Source organism: Miniopterus natalensis, chromosome 1 (genome assembly GCF_054644295.1).
Source record: "Miniopterus natalensis isolate mMinNat1 chromosome 1, mMinNat1.hap1, whole genome shotgun sequence".
NCBI classification, from domain to species: domain Eukaryota; kingdom Metazoa; phylum Chordata; class Mammalia; order Chiroptera; family Miniopteridae; genus Miniopterus; species Miniopterus natalensis.
Genome location: NC_142081.1, coordinates 3635052 through 3655058, shown reverse-complemented (window position 1 = coordinate 3655058; position 20007 = coordinate 3635052). Strand labels below are relative to the sequence as shown.

Below are 20007 nucleotides of genomic sequence, written 5' to 3'. Positions count from 1 at the left end.
TAAGCCCTGAAATTGCCTGGGTTGGAGCGTGTTTGCAGCACACGGCACTGAACCGAGGACTTCATTCCTCCCTTAAATAGACCTCGCTCCCCCGGGAAGGTTGGACAGGATGTGGGCAGCGGGACCAGGGCTTGAAACAGAACGTTTTGCAAAAGGCCAGTTTCAGAATTTGAAACCCATGGCCACTGCCCAGAGCCTGGCCTGAGCCTGGTTTGCAGGGTCGCTGGGCCTCCTCTCAGTGCAGGGAAGGGAGGGAAGATTGAAAACAAACCTCCGCTGTGCTGTCACTGAGCCGCGGACCGTTCACGGGGAGAATTCCACGGTTTGGGTCGCTTCTCCAGTGAAACTTGAATGAGCTTGGTCTGTCGCCCTCATGAGCTCTGAGCCTTTGGCTCAGGCCTTGACCCTCCTGGAGCCAGAGGAGTGTGAGTTGGTCCTGAAATTGATGGGACAAGTGTCTGAGCACTAGGTGGAACCAGGGCTTGTCCCAGATATTGAGAGTCCTGACACTGAGGAGGAAGATGGTCACATTGCATTATGCCCATTGCCACCATGTTTCCCTGTTTCATCTGGAGGTGGGTGACATCAAGGCTTTAGTGTGGAGACAAGGAAACTGAGGTCTTGGGAAGGCAGCACTGTGCCCCTGGTCCTTTAAGGGCCACAGCCTGGCCCGGGCATCCCTGCCTCCTTGACCAGTGTCTTCCCCAGGCTCTTCTGGCCAAGGGAACCTGTCACACACGGCAGTGGCTGAAGCTGGAGCTGCAGGAGCATAGCTGTGGCAACCCATGGGGTACGACACACGTTAGAGAGCCCTGGGGGCCAGTTCTCAGTGTTAGAGCCTCTGTGACCTTGGTCTTGAGAACCTTGAAGCACATGCCTATGGTTTGCTCATCAGCATGAATGGATGGACCAAACCTTCCTGGCACAGTTTACCCATTTGATGCCCTTTCCTAACAGCCCTGTAGGAAAGCATCTGGAAAACTCCCTTCCTGCATTTGACAGTCACCCCAAACGGCAGGTTTCAAAATACACACACAGGGCACGTGGGCTGCAGAACTCAAGGCCTTGCTTCTGGCTGGGCCACCAGACTCCTGCTTTCATGATCTCGGGGAGAGCCTGAAGTGGGGCCTCGGCTGTCTGTCCGTCCTTCAGACTAGCCCATTTCTCATACCTGGCTGAACTGAGCTCCCAGGCATGGTTGGGACTGTTTTGAGGAAATGGTGAATTCAGGATCAGGGGTGTGGCCAAGGTGGGTCTTAGCTGTGGTTGCCAGGGCTGGCAGGGAGCTGCAGGACCACTCAGTGCAGGAGGGTAAGTTACAGTTAGTGTTGCAGCTCCGGGTTGGAGCTATGGTGGGTTTATGGATGGGCATTCAATCCTTGACATGTTGAATAAAAATCAGAAAATCCAAGAGACTCATGGACCATTGATGGCTGGTATCATGGACTAAGGACTGTTGTCAGTTGAATTCTATGTAGACCTGGGGTCAAAGACAATAATAGTAATAGTAACAATAGCTGGAACTCAACGAGTTGAAATCTGAGGGCCCTGATCTGCTTGCCATTCTCATAGCCACCTCCACCCCCACCACCATGTTCTTTATCTCCACGAATCTCACCAAAACCGCTCAAGGTCTTCACCATGCAGAACTCACATGTTTGATTCCATAGCTGTCCATTTCCCATGGAATTCTGAGTATCCCACCCCAGGTGCTGCACCTCGCTGTTTCCAGAGGCCCCTGTCAGGAATGGTTACATGGTCCCTGTACCCTGTGGGTCAGACACTTTTTCAGTTGGTTTTATGACACAGCCTTCTTGTCTTGAAAGGTGCTCTGCATGAAGTCCTGGAAGGTGGTGTAGCCTGAGCACAAGCCCTCCCGAGAGGACCCCTCTGACGGTGGAGCGCTCCCTTCCTGGGTGAGTTCTGCGTCTCCTGGTGACACTCTACAAAGCATATGTGCCTGTGAGAAAGAGCTGGCTGGTCTAGGTCATGTGAAGACTGTAGGTGATCCCAGGTGTGTTGGAGCTTGTACAAGGGCCTCCAAGGGCCTAAGCGTGTGCAACGCCCGCCTGGTGCAGGGCAGGCAGAGGCTGGGCCAGTCCTGGCAGGTGCTTCTCTGAGTGGATGATGGGGCCGGCAGAGAAGCTGCTAAAAGTTGCCCGAAGTCCCACTAGGGAGAGGGCAATCCCAGAGGTGAGGTCAGCAGGGGCTGGACCGCACACTGCTGTCCCTCCTGGTCTCTGGTCCCACCCAGGTTGTGCTGCCGTGTTCACTTAGCAGCTGACCTGGCACCAGAGTCTTTTCTGATGCTGGAGTTGAGGCTTGGGGTTACCTTCACGCTCCTGCTCCAAGCCAGTCCTTCAAAACTCTGCCGGTCATTGGGTTTTGTGAACTCATGGCTGTAACGGAGAGCGCAGGCAGTGGGAGCCATGGGAGATTTCCCATAAAGTACCGCAAGCCAATAACTGAAGTATTTTGAACATAATTTTTAAAAATATTTTTTTTCTCATTAAAAAGGAAATACAAAAAAATACCTCTCTATTTTAAAAGCTTGTAAAATGCTAAAAGGAACAACCTGGTGTCACCATTCAAAAATGACCACTGCCAATATCATGGAGACCAGCCTCTAGTCTTTTGTTTGCCCATCAAGTGTGTGTGTGTGTGTGTGTGTGTACACGTGTACGCGCGTACGTGTACACATATATATATTTTTAATTGGGCTCATCACTGTCATCTTAACGTTTTCATCTAATTCTATCTCCTGAATGCTTTTCCATGCCATTAAGTCATTTCCTATTTTGTGATTTTTTAAAATATGGTTCCTTAGTATCCTAGCAGATGACTATATCATAATTGGTTTAATTGGTTCACTCTCATCAGATATTTAGATAGTTGTAAAGGTTGGCTGGTGCACGCTGGGGTGAGCATCCTGGTTCATTCATCTCCACACATGCCTGACTTGTTTCCTGCATTTCCTTTTAAAAGTGAAATGACCATGTGGAGGAGGGATGAGCCTTTTATCGCCAGTTTGACCTCAGAATTAGTTTAAGAAGTGCCTGCTTCTCTGGGAATTATTGAGGTTTTTACCATTTGCTTGTTTGTCAAAACATGATATTTCATTCTCTCCGTGTTCAGGTCTTTTATTGCCTTTGAAGAGAGCATTTCCCCCATATCTTTATTGGTTCTTTGCACCTGAAGTGCAAGTTCAGGTCCTTCAATTTTTTCATTTTCCATTGAGTTTATTTTAGTTGAAGTCATGCATGTGCATCATTTTAAGAGTTAAATAGTTCTACAGGGTTGTTTCAGAAGTATCAGCCCTCCAATCTCCCAGTTCCTTTCACTCTGCAACAGTTTTGAACTCTTTTAACGAATATTCTTGACAGATACAACTGTTTTGCTAAGTAATATTCTTATTTTTCTTCTTGATTTTTTGTTTTGTTTTGTCTTTTTGTTTTTGGCTTACGCATTATATTGACTCTTTACCCATAGAAGATGTGAATTTATCTCTCACAAATGCCCTTGGCGTCACACATTCACACCTCTCCCTCTCTCTCTAAAGATGTTTAGTTTAGTTTTGGTTTTATCAATATTCAGTATTTACATTATCATAACACTATAAACACTCTTGACAAGGAACAATGTAATATATGATTATATACCTCTTTGTAACTTTCATATTCTCTGGAGTTGATAATTGCCTTTATTTTTTTCTTTGTTTTTTTTCTTTCATTTCTTTAGTTTTTTTCCCCTTTGATTGGTTTTTAAATAACATTCCAAAATTTATCCTAAGCTTCTCAATACATTCAAACACATTGGTGTTTTGTTGTTTTTTCATGCTTTATCGTCTGAAGAAATCTTTTCCTGGAGTCTTCTTGCTTGTTCTGTTCTAGCTTGGTCTTCCTGCCCTTACCTTGGGCTTTCTCCTTATTGTCTTCCAGGGATTCCCTTTATCTTTTCTCCTTGGTTGGATCCTTGATGTCATTAACCCCTTGTTATCCTCTCATTTGGTTTACTCCCGTGTTTTGCTAGAGTGCATCCTCTAGCAAAGTGAGAAAGTGTTCATGGGAGGTAAACTTTTGGAGACCTTCCACATGTAAAAAAGAAAATGTCTAGTTCCCACTGACACTGATAGTTTGGCTGGGTATTGAATTCAAGTTGGTCATCTTTTCTCCCCTCAGATTTTAGAGAGCACACGTAATTGTCTTCTGACTTCTAGTGTTGTTGAGGAGAAGTCTGAAGCCTTTGTGATTCCTTACCCCTTGGATGTGATCCTCCCCCTCCCTTCCTGATACTTGTTGGATTTTCCCATTATCTTTTAGTGTTTTAAATTTCATTTGTATGTGTCTTAATGTGAATCTACGTTCATCCATTTTGCCAGATCATTTGATCTGAAAATGTGTGCCCTTTAGTTATGGAAATTTTTCTTGAACGATTCCATCTCTTTCCTTTTTCTAGAACTTCCATTGTTTGAATGTTGGATCTCTTTGACCAGTTCTCTAATATGCCCATAATCTCCCTCTGATTGTCAACTCTTAATTTCTTTGTTCCCATCCTGAGAATTTTTTTTGTCTTCATCTTTTGACCTATTTTCATTTCTGTAATCTCTACTGTTCAAGACTTTTTATTATACTCTAAATATTATTTTATAACATTTTGTTTCATGGATGCAATTGCTTCTTTGATATTCCTGATATTGTTAATAGGTTTTTTGAAATTTTCTTCTCCTTACAGGGTCTCTAAGCTTTTTCTTCTTCTTCTAAGTGTGTATGGTTCTAACTTTCATGTTAGATGCTTTTCTCAAATCTCTGGGGTTATAGATAAATGGAAACAGATGATTTAGATATGTGTCTGTTTTAGTCACCTACACTTTACTTTCTCCATTTAACACATTTTTAGTCTTCTCTCAGAGTTTAGGAAGGCTGCGCAATGGGTGAGGGTTTGGGAAGGTGCCTTCTTAGACAGACTTTTTGCCAATTTATTCCATTTAGGCCCAGATTTTCCTGCCACATTGGGTTACCTGATGCTGTCAATTCCTGAGACTTCTGTGGGTTCCTGGAATACACTGGGCTTTATTTCTGTTTTCCCTCAAAGCCAGCTTAGGATTCCCAGCTCTGGAAAAGTCAAAACTCTTATTATCTTCTTGTCTTTGTCCCTTTGTAGTTACTCCCAAAATGAAAATCTCTCCATGATCATTTAACCGTTTCAAAGGGTGCGAGGGCAGGTGAACATCTGTATTCAATTCACCCTATTGAACTGAAAGCTATTTACTCATTTTTCTCCTTTGGGGTACTCATTTTTTAATTTTTATTTTGTAAGACCTTTCAAAATTCGAATAGTAACTTTTTCTATTATATATTACCAATGTTTCCCCTCCCCATTTTTCACTTGGCCATTCCATTTTGTTGATGAAAATTTTAATGTAAAAAATTTTGTTCTAAAAATCTATCATTAATTTTTCTTACAGTTTCTTCTCACTTAGAAAGGTCTTTCTCACCCTAAACTTATATATATAGTCACTTTCATTTTTCTTTAGTATTTTTCATTATTTCATCTTTTATATATGAATCTTCAATCCATTAATTTGATTATTGTGAGAAATAAATATATGTCCCATTTTCACATTTACCACATGCTAGATATTTTTATAGTTTTCGTTTCTTATTGTGGCTTTCTATTATTTTATTAATCTGCCTATTCTTATATCAGCATTGCTTTGTTTTCCTATATGGTATTGTTAAAAGTGTGCTATTATTGGTAGCAATAGTCTTCCTTCATTCTTTTTTTTCAAGATTATCTTGATTAGTCTCACTCGTTGATACTTCCAGATGAATTTTAGTGAGATTGTGAAGTTAAAAAAATTTGTTACAGGTTTTCTGTGAAATTTTATAAAATTGTAAATTAAAGAGAATTGATATTTTTGATACTTGGGCTTTGCATGGTATTTTGCAGTTTAATGTATATTTTCACATTTTGTCAAATTTGACAAATTGATTATTTGTCATTAACTTATTTCAAAGAATTAAGTATTGCTTCTATTGTGAATTTATTCCCTTTTCTTACATTTTCTAACTGGTTGTTACTGGTATGTAGGGAAGAGATTATATATTTATTGTTATTGGCTGTCTCATTGAATTCTCTCATTTGTTCTATAAGTTTTTGGTTGAACGTTTTGGAATTTCTAGGTAAAGAACCATTCATATCTATATAATACAAATTTTGCCTTTTTCAGTATTTTATCTCTTTCATTTCTCTTTCTTGTTTTATAGCATTGGCTAGATCTTCCAAAACATTAAATTGTTGAAAATAGAAATTTTTGTCTTGTTTCTCTTTCACTGTTAAATATGATAATGAATATATAGTTTTCATAATGCTAATAAAGTATTTATTTCTACTTCATATATGACTAAAATCCGAACTGAATTTAGAATTTTATGAAATGGTCACTTGATATCTACGGAGATATTTATGTTGCTTTTCCTCTGTTGACTTGTTGATGCAATCAGTTCTAATATTGTTTCAGAACTTTGAAACATTTTTGGATTAAATTCTACCTGTTTGTGGTATATTGTTCTCTTAATAGATTACTGGATTTTCTTTGCTGTTGTTTCATGTTGGACTTTTCAAATTTATCTTTTGTTGATTTTGCTGTCAAAGTTATGCTGGCTTTGTGAAATGAATTAGGAAATATTCCATCTTTTTCTATATTCTGTACCATATATACATCATTTAAATGATCTGTTTCATGAAAGCTTGAAAGAATTCACCCATATGACTTTCCTGAGACAATTCTTTGAGAAGTAGCCTATTTCTTCTGTATTTGTTGGATTCTATATATTTTCTGCATCTTTAGAATTTTTATTTCTTTTTCTAATATGGCTCAGTGTTTAAATGTGCAGACATGGGAATCAGACAATTTCAATTTAAATTCTTTCTCTGTCATTTTCCATGTGACCTCGGGAAAACTATGTCTTCTCCCTAATTTTTCGTTTCCTTGTTTGTTAAATGGTAAAATGATAGTCTTTGGCTAATAAGGCCACTGTGAGGATTAAAGAGATAAAGTAACTTGCACTGTGTCTGGCACAGTATGTGCTCAGTAACTTTTTATAACTTATTATTAATCCTAGAAAATAATTTACTTTTCTGAGATATAAAAATTCTTAGCATAGAGTTATCAATATTACTTTTACAATAAGTTTTTAATCTATTTCTGTGATTATATAATTTTTTATTCTTAATTTTGTGTATGTGTACTTTATCTCTTTTTTAATTGGATGAGTTAGAAATAGAAGTGTCTATTTTAGAAGTTTTTCAAAGAATCAGTTCTTGGAATAATTTATTAATTTAACTGTTTCTGTGTGTGTGTGTTCAAATTCAACAATATCTGCCTTTTGATTACTTCCTTCTGCTGTCCTTTAGCTTGTTTTATGGATTTGTCCATATATTTCCTATGTTATTCCTCTTTAATAATGAAAACAATTCATGGTATGAATTTGCCTCCGGGTGCAATTTTGGCTGCATGTCAAAAGTTTTAATATGTAGTCTTTTCAATAATTTAAAATATTTGTAATTATGCTTTTCATTTCTTTTTCTTACAAGAAATGATTATCTGAATCAAATGTTCAAAAGTAGAGCTTATTTTTAAATTATTTTCTAATTTCTTTGAGTTGTGTCTTGTTGCTTATACTTTACTATTGAATTGTGGTTATATTTGATTGTGGATTGAGAATGTGGACATAAAAATTCTACTCTGGGAAATTTATTGATGCCTTTGTGCCTTATATAACCAACTTTGTAAATGTTCCGAGAGCCTTTAAAATAAGGTATACATCTTGTTTGTTGCGTAGATAGTGATGTGAAGACATTTAGTTTTACTAGGTTTTCTGTTGATTCTTTTGGATTTTCTTATTAAAGATTTAAGAATTCTATAATCATCATTTTAATCTTATTCTTGTAATTTATGATATTTATCTACTTTTTGTTTTATCATATCAGTTAGAGCTTTGTGGACAGTGTAACCTAATATTGATACTGTAAGCATCTTTTCTTTATTTTTCATTTCCTGTGAAGTAAGATGTGACTTGCCTCTAAATTGTCATTTACTTTTTGCCTATTTGATGTCTTTAGTACCAAGAGGGCTTTGGAAATGTTTTGATCTGCTTCTCCCGTTTTTGGATGCTGTTTTATTCCTGATATAAATGTTTGTGACTTTTACATCCTTGCGGCTGTACTTTCTGTCTCTGAGAGGTGCTTTACACTGGCCTGCTTAATGGTTTTGCTTTTGGGTACTTGAAATTGCTGACTCACCTCTGCTTTATTCTCATTTGTGTCCCTGAGTTGGGTAACTTGACTTTCTCACGTCATTGTTTCTGGAAGCCGGTTTTCAAGGCAGAGTGTTGTTTGAAAGTTGAAATGGACACTTGCATGTTCCAAGGGATTCTGCTCCTCGAGAGCTCAATGCTCTGCACATTTGCAGGCAACCTCTAGCATTCCATGTATGCTCTTTAATTTTTTTCTTTCCAAACACATCGTTGACTGCCTTAAATTCAATTATTGAAGCTAACGACTGTCCACATTGGGCCCAACTACCTTAAATTCAATTATTGAAGCTAACGATTGGTCACATTGGGTCCAACTAATGATTTCCATCTTTGTCTTAATTTCTTAAGTATATATGAGATCTGTGCTCTTACCACAGGTATCAGCAATTTTGTTTTTCCACTTTCCACTTATTTTTATAAAACAATATGAGCAAAATGTAATTAAATACTGGGATTTCAATGCAGCCATGTCCATTATTCAGACCAAATATTACCCAAAAGCCCAATGAATGAGATCGAATCATGGCTGCCCTATTTAGAGCTGGGCAGTGACCTCAACCTGTGGCCATCATTCTACCAGGGACATGAGGGTCCTTAAGTGCCCCTCAGAATGCCCTATGGAAGCCCCTGCAATGAGGTATTTAAGCAACTGAGCACAGAAAATTCAACCCGCTGCTGTATGCAGAACAGGGGTGCCGTCGGTAGGGAGCTGATTGCTGGCAGTCAGCTGCTGTCTGAATTCCGTGGTTTTGTGATGTCAGTGCATGAGCGTGTGGTTCCCTGACTGTCAAATGCATGAAAATTGAGGCTTTCCTCTTTGTGCCCATCCTTTAGGTTTGCATTTTTGGAGTTAATTTATTTAAAGTGTGTCTCAAATAGACAACCTATAGTTTGTATTTGAGGGTGTTGACTTGAATTGAAAAATCCCCTTTTTAGGGGTGTATAACCCATTTACATTTTTTCCTTGATTCTCTTGTTTGGACTTTAAAATGTGCTTAATGCTTGTTTTTTAATTCTTTCTTTACTGCTATGTTTTGTTATATAGACTGAATTTTTCTTTTATAAAATTTTACCCTGGGGATTCAGCTTCTCAGTCAGGTAGGGCTGACATTTTAGTTGTGTTTTTCAAAAAACTATGCCGAAGTCTGTATCTCTTTATGGTAAAAAAAAAAAAGAACTAGTATTCTCTTGACTTTGCCCTATGTGTAATTATGCTCATTCCCCCTGCTTGCACCCTCCAAATGATAAGGCGTGAGTGGGTTTAGTGGGTTTTATCACTGTCTCCTTTACTTACCTCCCCACACTGCCCCCTGCCTTCAGAAGGTGAGATTGCCCCTCTTTGTTTTCTCTGGTCTAGCCCCTCTGCAGGAGCTTGGACTCCTCACTGTTTCTAGACTATAGGTCGCAAGCCTGAAACCCTACCACTTTGTACAGTTCCGCAATCTCCTGTCAACATGTGGGTTGAGTGTCTGCCTTTCTCCCATGTAGGGGGCAGGGAAGCAGGGACCACGAGTCAGGGCGGAGACCAGCAGATGTGTCCACACGGCTGTGTGTCTGAGAGAACACGTGGGGGAGTCAGTGCAGGGATGAGCTGCTGAGGGTGACCGAGAGCACAAAGGCCTGAACTTGGGCCAGAGAAGACAGCATGGCCCAGGGGTGAATTGGTGCGGTGTTGAGAGAATGGCTGAGCAGATGGACAGGTAGGGAGTGGGCCATGACCGGGCCCTGAGGAAGCGAGCAGGTCCACCAGCCAGCAGCCATCTGAGGTTAGGAGATGGTCGGCCCTGGCGGGGTGTCCATATCCTGGGAGCCTTGATGGGGAAGTTGGGTCTGCCCCCCTCTCTAGACACCCAGCAAGCTATTGAAGACACATGTCACTTTATCCAGGAGGACAAGGACAATTTCAGAGTTGGCTTTTCTTTCACTCCTCACTACGCTGTAGAATGCCTGGCCCTGGTGACTGGGGATACCCTGGTGAGGTCGGTGTGACCCCTTCCTCCCCAGAAGAATTCCGATACCAACGGGAGACATGAGTGACTTCCCCTTCAGTCGTGGACACAGAGAAAATAAAAGCCATCAAAATGAACTCCCCCAACCTCCCACCATTAGCTTTGTCCCATTGTGTCTCTTTCCCCACCGCCACCTGAACCTGGGCTCCATCCTACAGCTCCCAGGGTTCTTCATTGCCACTTTGACTGCCCTCGAGCCTTCCGAGGCTCTCACCATGCTCTAGTCCCTTTATTCTGAAAATTCGCAGGAATCCACCTCCTCTTTCAAGCTTTGAGCCTTCCGAGGCTCCCACCACGCTCTAGTCCCTTTAATCTGAAAATTCGCAGGAATCTACTTCCTCTTTCAAGCTACCACCCTCTAGGTGGCTTCTTTGTATCTCACTTGTAGTTGGCTTTTGACCCCACCTCTGTGCTGAAAGAGCTTTCATTAGAGTCACTGGGTGACTCACATCTCCACAGGACTTTTCACCAGCACTTCAAACTCAACTCCTGCCCCCTCTCCTCAATACTTGTTCCTTGCTCACTCAGTGCTGCTCAGCTCAGAGACCAGTGCCACTGTCTCCTGGCTTCCATGCCGGACACCTGCGGGGTTCTGGACACTGTTTTTGATCTCAGCTCCTCGCTCACCTGGGACATGCCCAAGTCTTCATGCTCTTCTCCTTAACTATTCTCAGACATGCCCACCTGTCCCATTCCGCTGTCCTGGGTGCCATTGCCCATTTTCTGGACTCCTGTACTCTACTCCCCACCTCTACTTTTTCCCCCAGCAGCACCCTCTCTTTCATATCAGTAAGAAATATCTTATAAAAACACGGAACTCACGCCCTTTATCAGATAATAAGGATTGAGGCTAAAATCTGTGATCTTTATTTAACCTTCGTTATAAGAGTCTGATTGATCTGCCCCCCCACCCAGCTCCACAGCCTCATTATTGGCATGTTTCGAGCTCTCCATTCACAGGGATGCTCTTTTGGTTACCATGCTCCATTCAGACTCTATTCCAATTATCTGGTCCATGAGCCAGCTATCTGGACCTTGAGCTGTCTATCTGGTTCGTGATCCATCTATCAGGTCCATGAGCTGTTACTCTGGTCCATGCTCCATCTATCTGGTCCATGAGCCATCCATCTGGACCTTGAGTCATCTCTCTGGTCCATGAGCCATTGCTTTGGTCCATGCTCCATCTATCTGGTCCATGCTCCATCTATCTGGTCCATGAGCCATCTATCTGGTTCATGCTCTACCCAGTCCTCCACTTCCATTCTCTATTGTCCACTCTTGTCCCCTCTCTTCCTGGCTTAAGATCCTCATTCTTTTTTTTAATTTTTTAGTCTTTTCATTCTTCATCTTTTATGAACGATTACCTCCCCCCTGATTGGTCAGATCTTATTGAATTGCTCCCTGCTCCTTCACAACACTTCGGCCTCTTTTAATTTTGAAATCAGTGCTCTGCAAGAGTTACTTCACTGTGGGCTCTGTGCCCTCCTGCTGAGCTAGAAGCTGCAGGAGGGCAGGGACTTCTAGCTCCCGCACCCTGTGGGTATCTAATGAACACGAGCTTATTTCTGTGACTGACCACGTGGACAGTGAAGGGTGCTACGGAGGGTCCGGGGGTGCAAAGGCCTGAATTAGCTGAGGTGGTGTCATGGCTCAGGGAGCAGGGGAGAGAATGGGGGTGAAAGCTGAAGCCTTGAATGTCGTTCTAAGGAATTTGGTCTTTAACAGCTGTATTGTAGCTGGAGGATGACACGCCATGCCCTGGGCTTCGAGACTTTGGAGGATTCCTGTGCCCTCTCACCACGCTGCCCAGGAGCCGACCCTTGCCCTTTCCTTGGAGACCAACCCATCTCTTGGCTGTGCATGCCGTTGATAAGGGGTGGTGGTATGGACAACTGGGCTATGCCAGGGGGTGGGCAGACCCAAGAGAAGGCCTCTTGGAGGGGGCGCAGATGTTGAGGTGGAGCTGGAAGAGCGCACCGCCCGCTCAGCTCTGTGGTTCGAGTCCACCGTGCTGGTGGTTGTCTGGCAAGGACTGATCGCTCTGGTGGGCGTGGGCAAGTTGTTCCCCCGAACTTGAGGGGCCCTTTCATATAAGAGCTCTGCCCTTAGAGCTTCCCAAACCACCCCACAGAGCAGACACTGCCCCTCCCTTGGATTGAGAGGTAGTTGCCCATGTAACGGCCAGAAGGGGGCCCACGCGGCATGGTTTGCCTCTTCTCGATCTTTCTGGGTTGGCTTGGCCTTCCTAGGGAGGCGCTGCTTCACGGGGGAGGTGCCTCTTCCCCACCATCACCGCTCCCCGCAGTTAAGCGGGGGAGGGGGGCGTTCGTGTTGACACGGGCCTGCCTCCCAATGCCAGGTCAGGCCTCAGAAAGCTTTCTGGAAGTGACAGCAACTTCAGGGACAAGCCCTGGTCCTGGGGTCAGCACCACTCCATGGTTCCTGAAGAGATGGTAGACTATGGAACGTAGGCTGTATGATTTTTGACCTATGTAACATGGTCCACTAACTCTCAGTATCCAATCCGTCCTCGGAGGGCACCCCGGAGGCGTTGGCAACGCGAGGGAAGAGAGCACGGGGTTTAGCGCCAACACCGCTCCATGGTAACTCCCGTGGCCTTTGTTCCATGTCTGAATTGCGCAGCGAGGCCCCTTCAAGGCATCCTTTGGCGGGAGGGGGTGGGGGGAGTTCTAGCAGTGACAACTTGGGGGCAAGGACGCCGGTTCCAGCCTCAGCCATGGCACTTGAAGACAGGCTTGGCCGTGTGGCATATGCCTGAGGCGAGATTTCTGTGACGTGTTCCACCACTCTCCCCAGTAGCTTGGCCAGCTTTGGAGGGCTTCATGGAACCGACACTACCTCCGGGGGGACCCACCGGTCCAGCCTCCATCATGCTCTGTGCCAGTGAAGAGCTAACTCCTTATGTTGAAGTCCCGTGTTTGTCCCCACGCCCACCTCTGATCGATAGCACGTTCAGTCTCAGAGGGTTTCCTGGAGGCAGTGCCAAGATTGGGATGAGACACAGGTCCCCACCTTAGGGAGTCAGGTGACCAAAAATGACATCTGCTTGGTGTACGAAGATCGCATGGTGGCTACTGCTCAGATCCAGTCCTGCCTAAGGGAACATCCTGTAAATGCCCCTGACTTGAGGCAGAGGTGGCTCTCAGTCATTCCTTGTGTGTAGTATACTTTTTTTTAATTTTAATGCCCCAAACCAGGGCTCCCAACCTGGGCTTCATATGCCCTGAGACTGCTCGGTAGGACTAGACAGGTTTTCTGTTTGGTGGCTCCCAGGCCGTCTTATCATTCTCATTTGGCTCCCCACTCCCCACCCGGTTCTGTTAGCCGCCACATGGCGTGCCCACCCACCCACGGTGCCCACCTAGCTCATTCCCTCAGATCCACCAGGGCACCTGGCACATAGTAGGCATTTAATCAGTACTTTCTGGAGTGATGAAATCCATAAGTCCACTTCTGCTCAGTGGGACGTGCAGCCTTGGAGGGCTTCCTGGAGGAGTTGCCAGCTTTGGGGATAAGCCACCAGTTCCAGCGTCAGCATCAACTCCTGACGGTGGAGACAAGACTCCTAACCTGTGTGTGCTTGTCGCATGATGCATGTATTGTGCTCGACCTGCCTCTGATTCCCCCCAGCTCTGGAAGGCTTTCTGGACGTGTCCTCCACCTCTGTCCTCGGCGTCCCTGTGTGGTACTTGGAGAGATAGTAGACCGTATAGCGTACGCTTTATCTGTGACGTATGTAACACGGTCCACTAACCCTCAGTATCAAATCCATCCTCGAGGCTCCCGGAAGCGACGCCATCTGCAGGGAGGCGCCCCGGACCCACGGCGAGGCCTCTGCGTGACGCTCGAAGAGCTGGTTTCTGTAGGGCATGCTCTTCTTTCCTGCATGATGCGAAATGACGTTCTCTCGCTCTTCCTATACCAAGCTCTGCCTCGGGAAGTCTCGCCACCTCTGGGGAGGAGATCTTGCTTCTTTCTGGGATCGGTGCTGCTCTATGGCATTCGATGACATGGTTGACTCCACAACTCTTGTCTCGTATCCACCATGACCCGCTTCTTCTCAGCGTCAAGCGCAGCCTCGAAGACGTCCCCGGAGCCAGCTTTGGACCCGAGCCAGCCTCCAGCCATCATCGCCACCGTCCACCGTGCGGTACTTGAAGAAATGGTTTACCGTCCCACATACATTTTGAATATGTATGTGGGACGGTAAACCGCTTCTTGGTATCCAGCCCAGCCGTCCAAACCACCCGGCAGAGAGAGCCCGAAGTCGGAGACGCGGCGCGGCCTCGGCGGCTCCTGCTCCGGTGCTCGGCGGAATGGTAGACTGTTACATGTGTGCCTAACCTGTTCATGCTTGCAGCACGGTCTTCTCCTCAGTGTCAAACGCAGCCTCCAAGGCCTCCCTTGGGACAATGACAGCCTCTAGGAAGGGCTCCCGCTCCCACGCTGGCACGTCCGCCCGCAGTGCTCGAAGACATGCCACTCAGGGCCGCGAACGTTCACGAAAGGAGCGACGTTACACGCCCTGCCCTCGTCACCCGCCAGGCCCCCTCGGATGGCCTCAGGACCAAGCGCCCCTGGAGAGGCCTCCCTGGGCGTGCGAGAGGCGATGCCGCGCCAGGTACCCGAAGACGCACGGCCCCGCGCTCTGCCCTGCCGATGGCGTGCCGTCTCTTTTTCCCACGTCGCGTCTAGTCGTGTCGGAGAAGACGCCCTGGCTCTGGACTCAACACGGATCCTCCCTGAGGATGTGCCGGCCCCGCTCGGTGCGCTTGCCGAGGACGCACGTCCCCCGGGCCCCTCCTTCCCCACCTCCAGCCGGGCCCCGGAGAACTGGCTGAAGATGCCGCCAGCCCGAGTCGAGTCGCGTCCGCGCACCGGCTCGGCGTCGGCGCCCAGCTCACGGTACCTGGAAAGGGTTGGACCGCACTGCATGTGTTTTATTAACCGCGTAGGGAGCATGGTCTGCTTCTCTCCAGTATCGAATTCCTGGGAGGTCTCCAGGGAGGCCTCTGGAGACGAGCCACCGGCGCCGCTCCAGGATACTCGGGAGAAGGTGACCATGCTTCATACGTCCTACTCACAACGCATGTTACTTGGGCCTTCTTTTCATAACAGCAAGTGCACCTCGGGGGGCTTCCTGGAGGCAGTACTGAGTCTCCGGCAGAGCGCGTTTTGGCGTCATTTCCACTCTGGGTCCCCGAGGGGTTTTTCTCTGCTGCGTCCGCTGCATCTGTCGCAGACTTTGCATGGTGGCCTCTTCTCAATACTGGGCCTACCTCTGAGGGCCTCCCGAAGGGGACGCTCGGGAGAGGAAGGAGACGCCGTTCTGACAGCAGCCCCGTCCACGGTACCTGAAAAGATGGTTGACCATAGGACATGCGCTGTCTCTAGGTCGTATGTAATATGGTCCACGTCTTCTCAATATCAAATTCGGTCTCGGAGGGCTTCCCAGAGGCAAGGCCAGCTTCGTGGGAGACACGTGGGCCTGGCTCCAGCACCCTTCCCTGGCGTGTGGAGAGACGGTGGACCGTAGAGCATACGTGCCATTTGTGACGTATGTGCCATGGTCCACTCATTCTCAGCATCGGTCAGCCTTCAGGGACTTCCCAGAGGCCATGCCAACCTGAGGGCAGGCCCCGTGCGGTAGGCACCGTCCAGCACACGTCACAGGCGACCGGCAGGAGACCATGTGCTTTAGTCATGACGTTGCCATTTTGGTCCCCCGACCGATACTCGGCGCCCAGCCCCGGCCTTACAGGGCATCGCGGAGGTGGTCGTGGCACCAGACGTGGGCCCACAGTCATTGTCACGCTTTCCGATGGCTGATCTATATGGCGCACGTCGCAAGGGCTTCCCGGAGGTGACACCAAATTAAGGGGAGAGGGTCAGGGTCTGCGTCACCTAATGGTATTCGAAGATGCGGTTGACCATGGCGTACACGCTGTAATGATGACGTAGGACACATGGTCTGCTTCTTCTCAATATCACCTGTCGCCTCGGAGGACTGCCAGGAGGGGCTGCCAGCTTTGAGGAAGAGCCACTGTCCTGGGGTCAGGACTGCCGCTGCTTGGTACCTGGGGAGAGGTGGTCCGTGGCGCGTTCGCTTTAATGATGGCGCACATTACACGGTCGACCTCTTTGCAGTATCTAATCCCGCCTCGCAAGCTTTCCCGGAGCTAACACCAGCGGCGGGGTGGGGGCCCCAGGTCTGCTCTCCGTGTGGCACGGCGGGGTGTCTGTCCTGTGCGCGGTAACTCACGTGTCGCGGCATTCTTCTCAGCACACCGCTCTGGCTTGGTGGCTCCGAGGGCGGGGTCGCTTGCGGACGGAAAGGGCGGTGACGCGCGTGCCTGGATACATGAGATGGTTGACCAGAGAGCACACGCTTTTATTTGTGCCGTTTGTGACCTGGTCCACTAACCCTCAGTATCTAATTCCCCCTGGGAGGACCTCCAGACGAAGGGACACCTCTGGGCAACGCGACAGTGACCCAGGGCCGGACGGGCTCCGCCGGACTCAGAAGGACGAGCATCGGCCAGGCGTCTGCTGCACCCGTGCCAGCCACGGCGAACCCGGACTTGTGCGCAGTAGGACCCCTTTCCTTGGAGGGCTTCCTCGACGGGAGGCCGTCCAGCCTCAGGGGAAGGGCATGCTGTCTGCACCACCCCGGAGTACTCGTGTGGTCAGCAGACCAGGGTCCGAGCGCTTGATTGACGACACAGGTCCCTGGGCCCCCCCGCGCCTCTGTATCCGGGGGAGTCCTTGGGAGGAGGACCTTTGGGGGAGCCAACCTCAGCCTGGGGAAACTGAGGAAGGTTGCCCCTGGGGGTTTAACCAGGAATGCGATCGCTCTCGTGACCAGCACCTCTGTAGTGTCGCCACCCTCTGGCCCTGGCGCCGTCAGGAAGTTCAGGATGCCACTGGGGTCTGCCCCACCGGGGTGCTTGGATGGGTGGTTGACGGACAGCATGCATTCAACGGATAGCTTAGCAGCAAGCGACAAATGCGCAGCGTCCTGTCCACGTGAGCGGGACGTCCGGGACTGAACGCCGCGTCTGGGGAAGCATCGGTGGTGTGCTTGTCAGTGGTACCTGGAGAGAGGTTTCCGGGTTTCTGTTTCTTTAATGCGGCTGAAACACCACCTGGTTAACCTCTTTTCCAGTATCAGTTCCCACCTTGAAGGCCCTCGGTCCAGATCCCGACTTCAGCGAGCGCGTCACTGTCGGCTCCCATCTAGTCGACCGAAATAAGTGGCTGAGCAAAGCCTATGCCTTGTATTTATGACAAATGTCACCTGTTCTGCTAATAGCAGTGTCCGGTCCATGTTGATGGGACCGAACATGTAGTCTGGGGACGCATGCGTGGGATGCGCGTCAGTGTTCGTTGGTGGCATCTAGAGACAGGCGTTGTGGGTTTGTGTGTCTTTCGTGAGGGTGGCCCACAGCTGGGCGACCTCTGGTGCAATATCAGGAGGCCCTCTGGTCCAGATCCCAGTGTCAGGGAGCGGGCGCTATGGACGTGGTTAAATGTTTCGCCACCAAACCTGTCCCATGTTTCTGACTTTTGTCACCTATTCCACTAACTCGGTATCTGATTCGTTCTTAGGGCGACCCCCCAAGACGGCGCCTGCCTGGAGGACGATGGTGGTCGCATGGTAGCTCCGTACCCAGAACACGCAGGTAGGTTCCCTGGGGGTACGTCTACCTTATCGATTAATGCGTAGCCTGCCTCGTCCCGTATCTGGCCCCACTCTGGAGTGATGGCTGGTCTTTGCCACCTTCAGTGGTGGGCGAGGCGTTTCACCCAGCCCGTGTTGGAGCAATGGACAGACAGTGTAGGTGGCCTGTGCCACCCCCCCCTCCTCTGGCCTGTCCTGAGAGTGTTCTGGACATAAGGACCGCTCTGGGAGGCACTGATGATTCTGAGATCACGATGAGACCTCGGGGGTCCTTACAGTTGGTTTGGGGTGGGACCTGCTTGTTTCTAACAGGAATTCTGGAGTTGGTTTATTTTCCTAAGCCTGGAGGCCTGCTTGATGGTGTCTTGCCAATGTGGGGTGAAAGGCTGGTCCTTCACCCTGGTCCAGGAGAACTAAGCAGATAGCTGACGATGGGCTGGTCATGGGCTTTACCAGGACGGTGGTCTGCTGACCACTGCGTCCAGCCCACCCTTAGTAGGTGATGCTGACGCCAGGGAGGAGGCTGTTTCCTGTGGGTGGCATTTCTCTGTGTTCTTCGAGGCAAGCTTTCCTTTGAGGTATTCATTTCTTTTGTGGCAAAGCTGTCCTGCCGACCCCTCTTCAGTCAAAAGCCAGCGGGGAAGACTTCCTGGACACAATAGGAGTTGTCAGCCCAGGTCCAAGGTGAGTGAGCCAAGATGTGGTCCTACCTCGCTCTGCACATCATGTCTCACACTAATGCTCCTGCCATCCTTCTCAGGAGGACTTCCAGGAGGCGGTGCCAACCTTCGGGGAAGGAAGAGCTTCCTGGCTGGCTTCAGCAGCAACGCACAGGGGTAAGTGGTTGGCTCTACATTTCTTTTGGTGGCACGACTCTGGGTCCTGGCCTCTTGCGTGGTATTTGGGGAGGGGGCATCAGGCTCTCGAGGAGGGGCCATCTTTCCACTTCAACCCCTTTGTCGGATGAGAGCCCTCCAGTTCCACGCAGGGCTGGGTGCAGCCCACGCAGACCACATCGCCTGCCTCCGGACCGTCGAATGCGGGGACTCATTTGCAAACTCTCACCCGATGCTCCCACCTTGTTACGTAAACCGTTGCTGTGGGCACTCCCTGAAGGAGACCGGGAAAGCTCCCGGAGAGAGGTTGTACATGAGATGTTCTCTTATTGCTGGAAAATATTTCGTGGGCAACCTCTTTTTAGCATCTAATCTTCAAGGGGTTGTTGATGGACCTCCAGAAAGACTCATGCCATCTGGTCTTCCCGGTGCAGTGTAGCCTCGGGACGCCTTGGGGGTGACCGAACACCCGTGAAGATTCTGCAGTTCGGTTTTTGTTTCGTTTTCTTTCGTTTTTGACCAGTGCTAATCCTTGATACTCGAAGGAGAGGTGGTCCGTGTTGTCTTCTCTTTATTTATGATGAAACATACACGGGAAACCTCTTTTTTAGTATCAGATCCCACCCTGGAGGCACTTCCTGTTGCCGATGCGGCCTTCAGGGAGGGGACTCTGCCAGCTCTGAGGGGTGCGAGGAAGGTGCACCTGGGGCTGGGGGGTGGGGCAGGCGGGGGTGGGTGGTCCTCAGGATCAGCCCTCCCTGGGGCAGCTCCTCGGAAGGGAAGCCTTGTTCGGGAGGGATGCGGGTCGCCGAGGCGAGGGAGTCTCGTTGTGTTTGCCGCCGAGTGACGACGCCTGGCGGGCGGAGGGTCTTCAGGGTGAGCTCCTGCCCAGGTGGCTTTCCAGACACACCAGCAGCGTCACTGAGGGGACAGTAGTGCCACCCGCACTCCAGGGTAGCTGAGGGGATGGTAGACTGGTGACATGCACTTCATTTACGATGTAGGTCACCCGTTTGGCTATCCATCAGCACCCGGTCCATCTGTGGGGTGACAGTTGGGTGCACATGGCGGCTTTGGAGAAGATGTGGGGGTGGGGACCAGTGGAAACCTCCAGCATTTAATGAGGGGTTGCCATTGCTGAG

General features: G+C 48.2%; 1 long non-coding RNA gene across 3 annotated transcripts in view; it reads left to right on the top strand.

Annotated features, from left to right (window-relative positions):
• Positions 1-19584, top strand: part of LOC148093983 (uncharacterized) — a 28332-nt gene extending 8748 nt beyond the window's left edge. For 2 of the 3 annotated variants that reach the window (XR_015714671.1, XR_015714669.1), the window contains 2 exons: positions 1827-1916; positions 17957-19584. This is a non-coding gene — a long non-coding RNA (uncharacterized LOC148093983). The remainder of the gene's footprint in view (positions 1-1826; positions 1917-17956) is intronic. The other variant, XR_015714670.1, reaches the window with a different exon arrangement.
• The last annotated feature ends 423 nt before the right edge of the window (positions 19585-20007 follow it).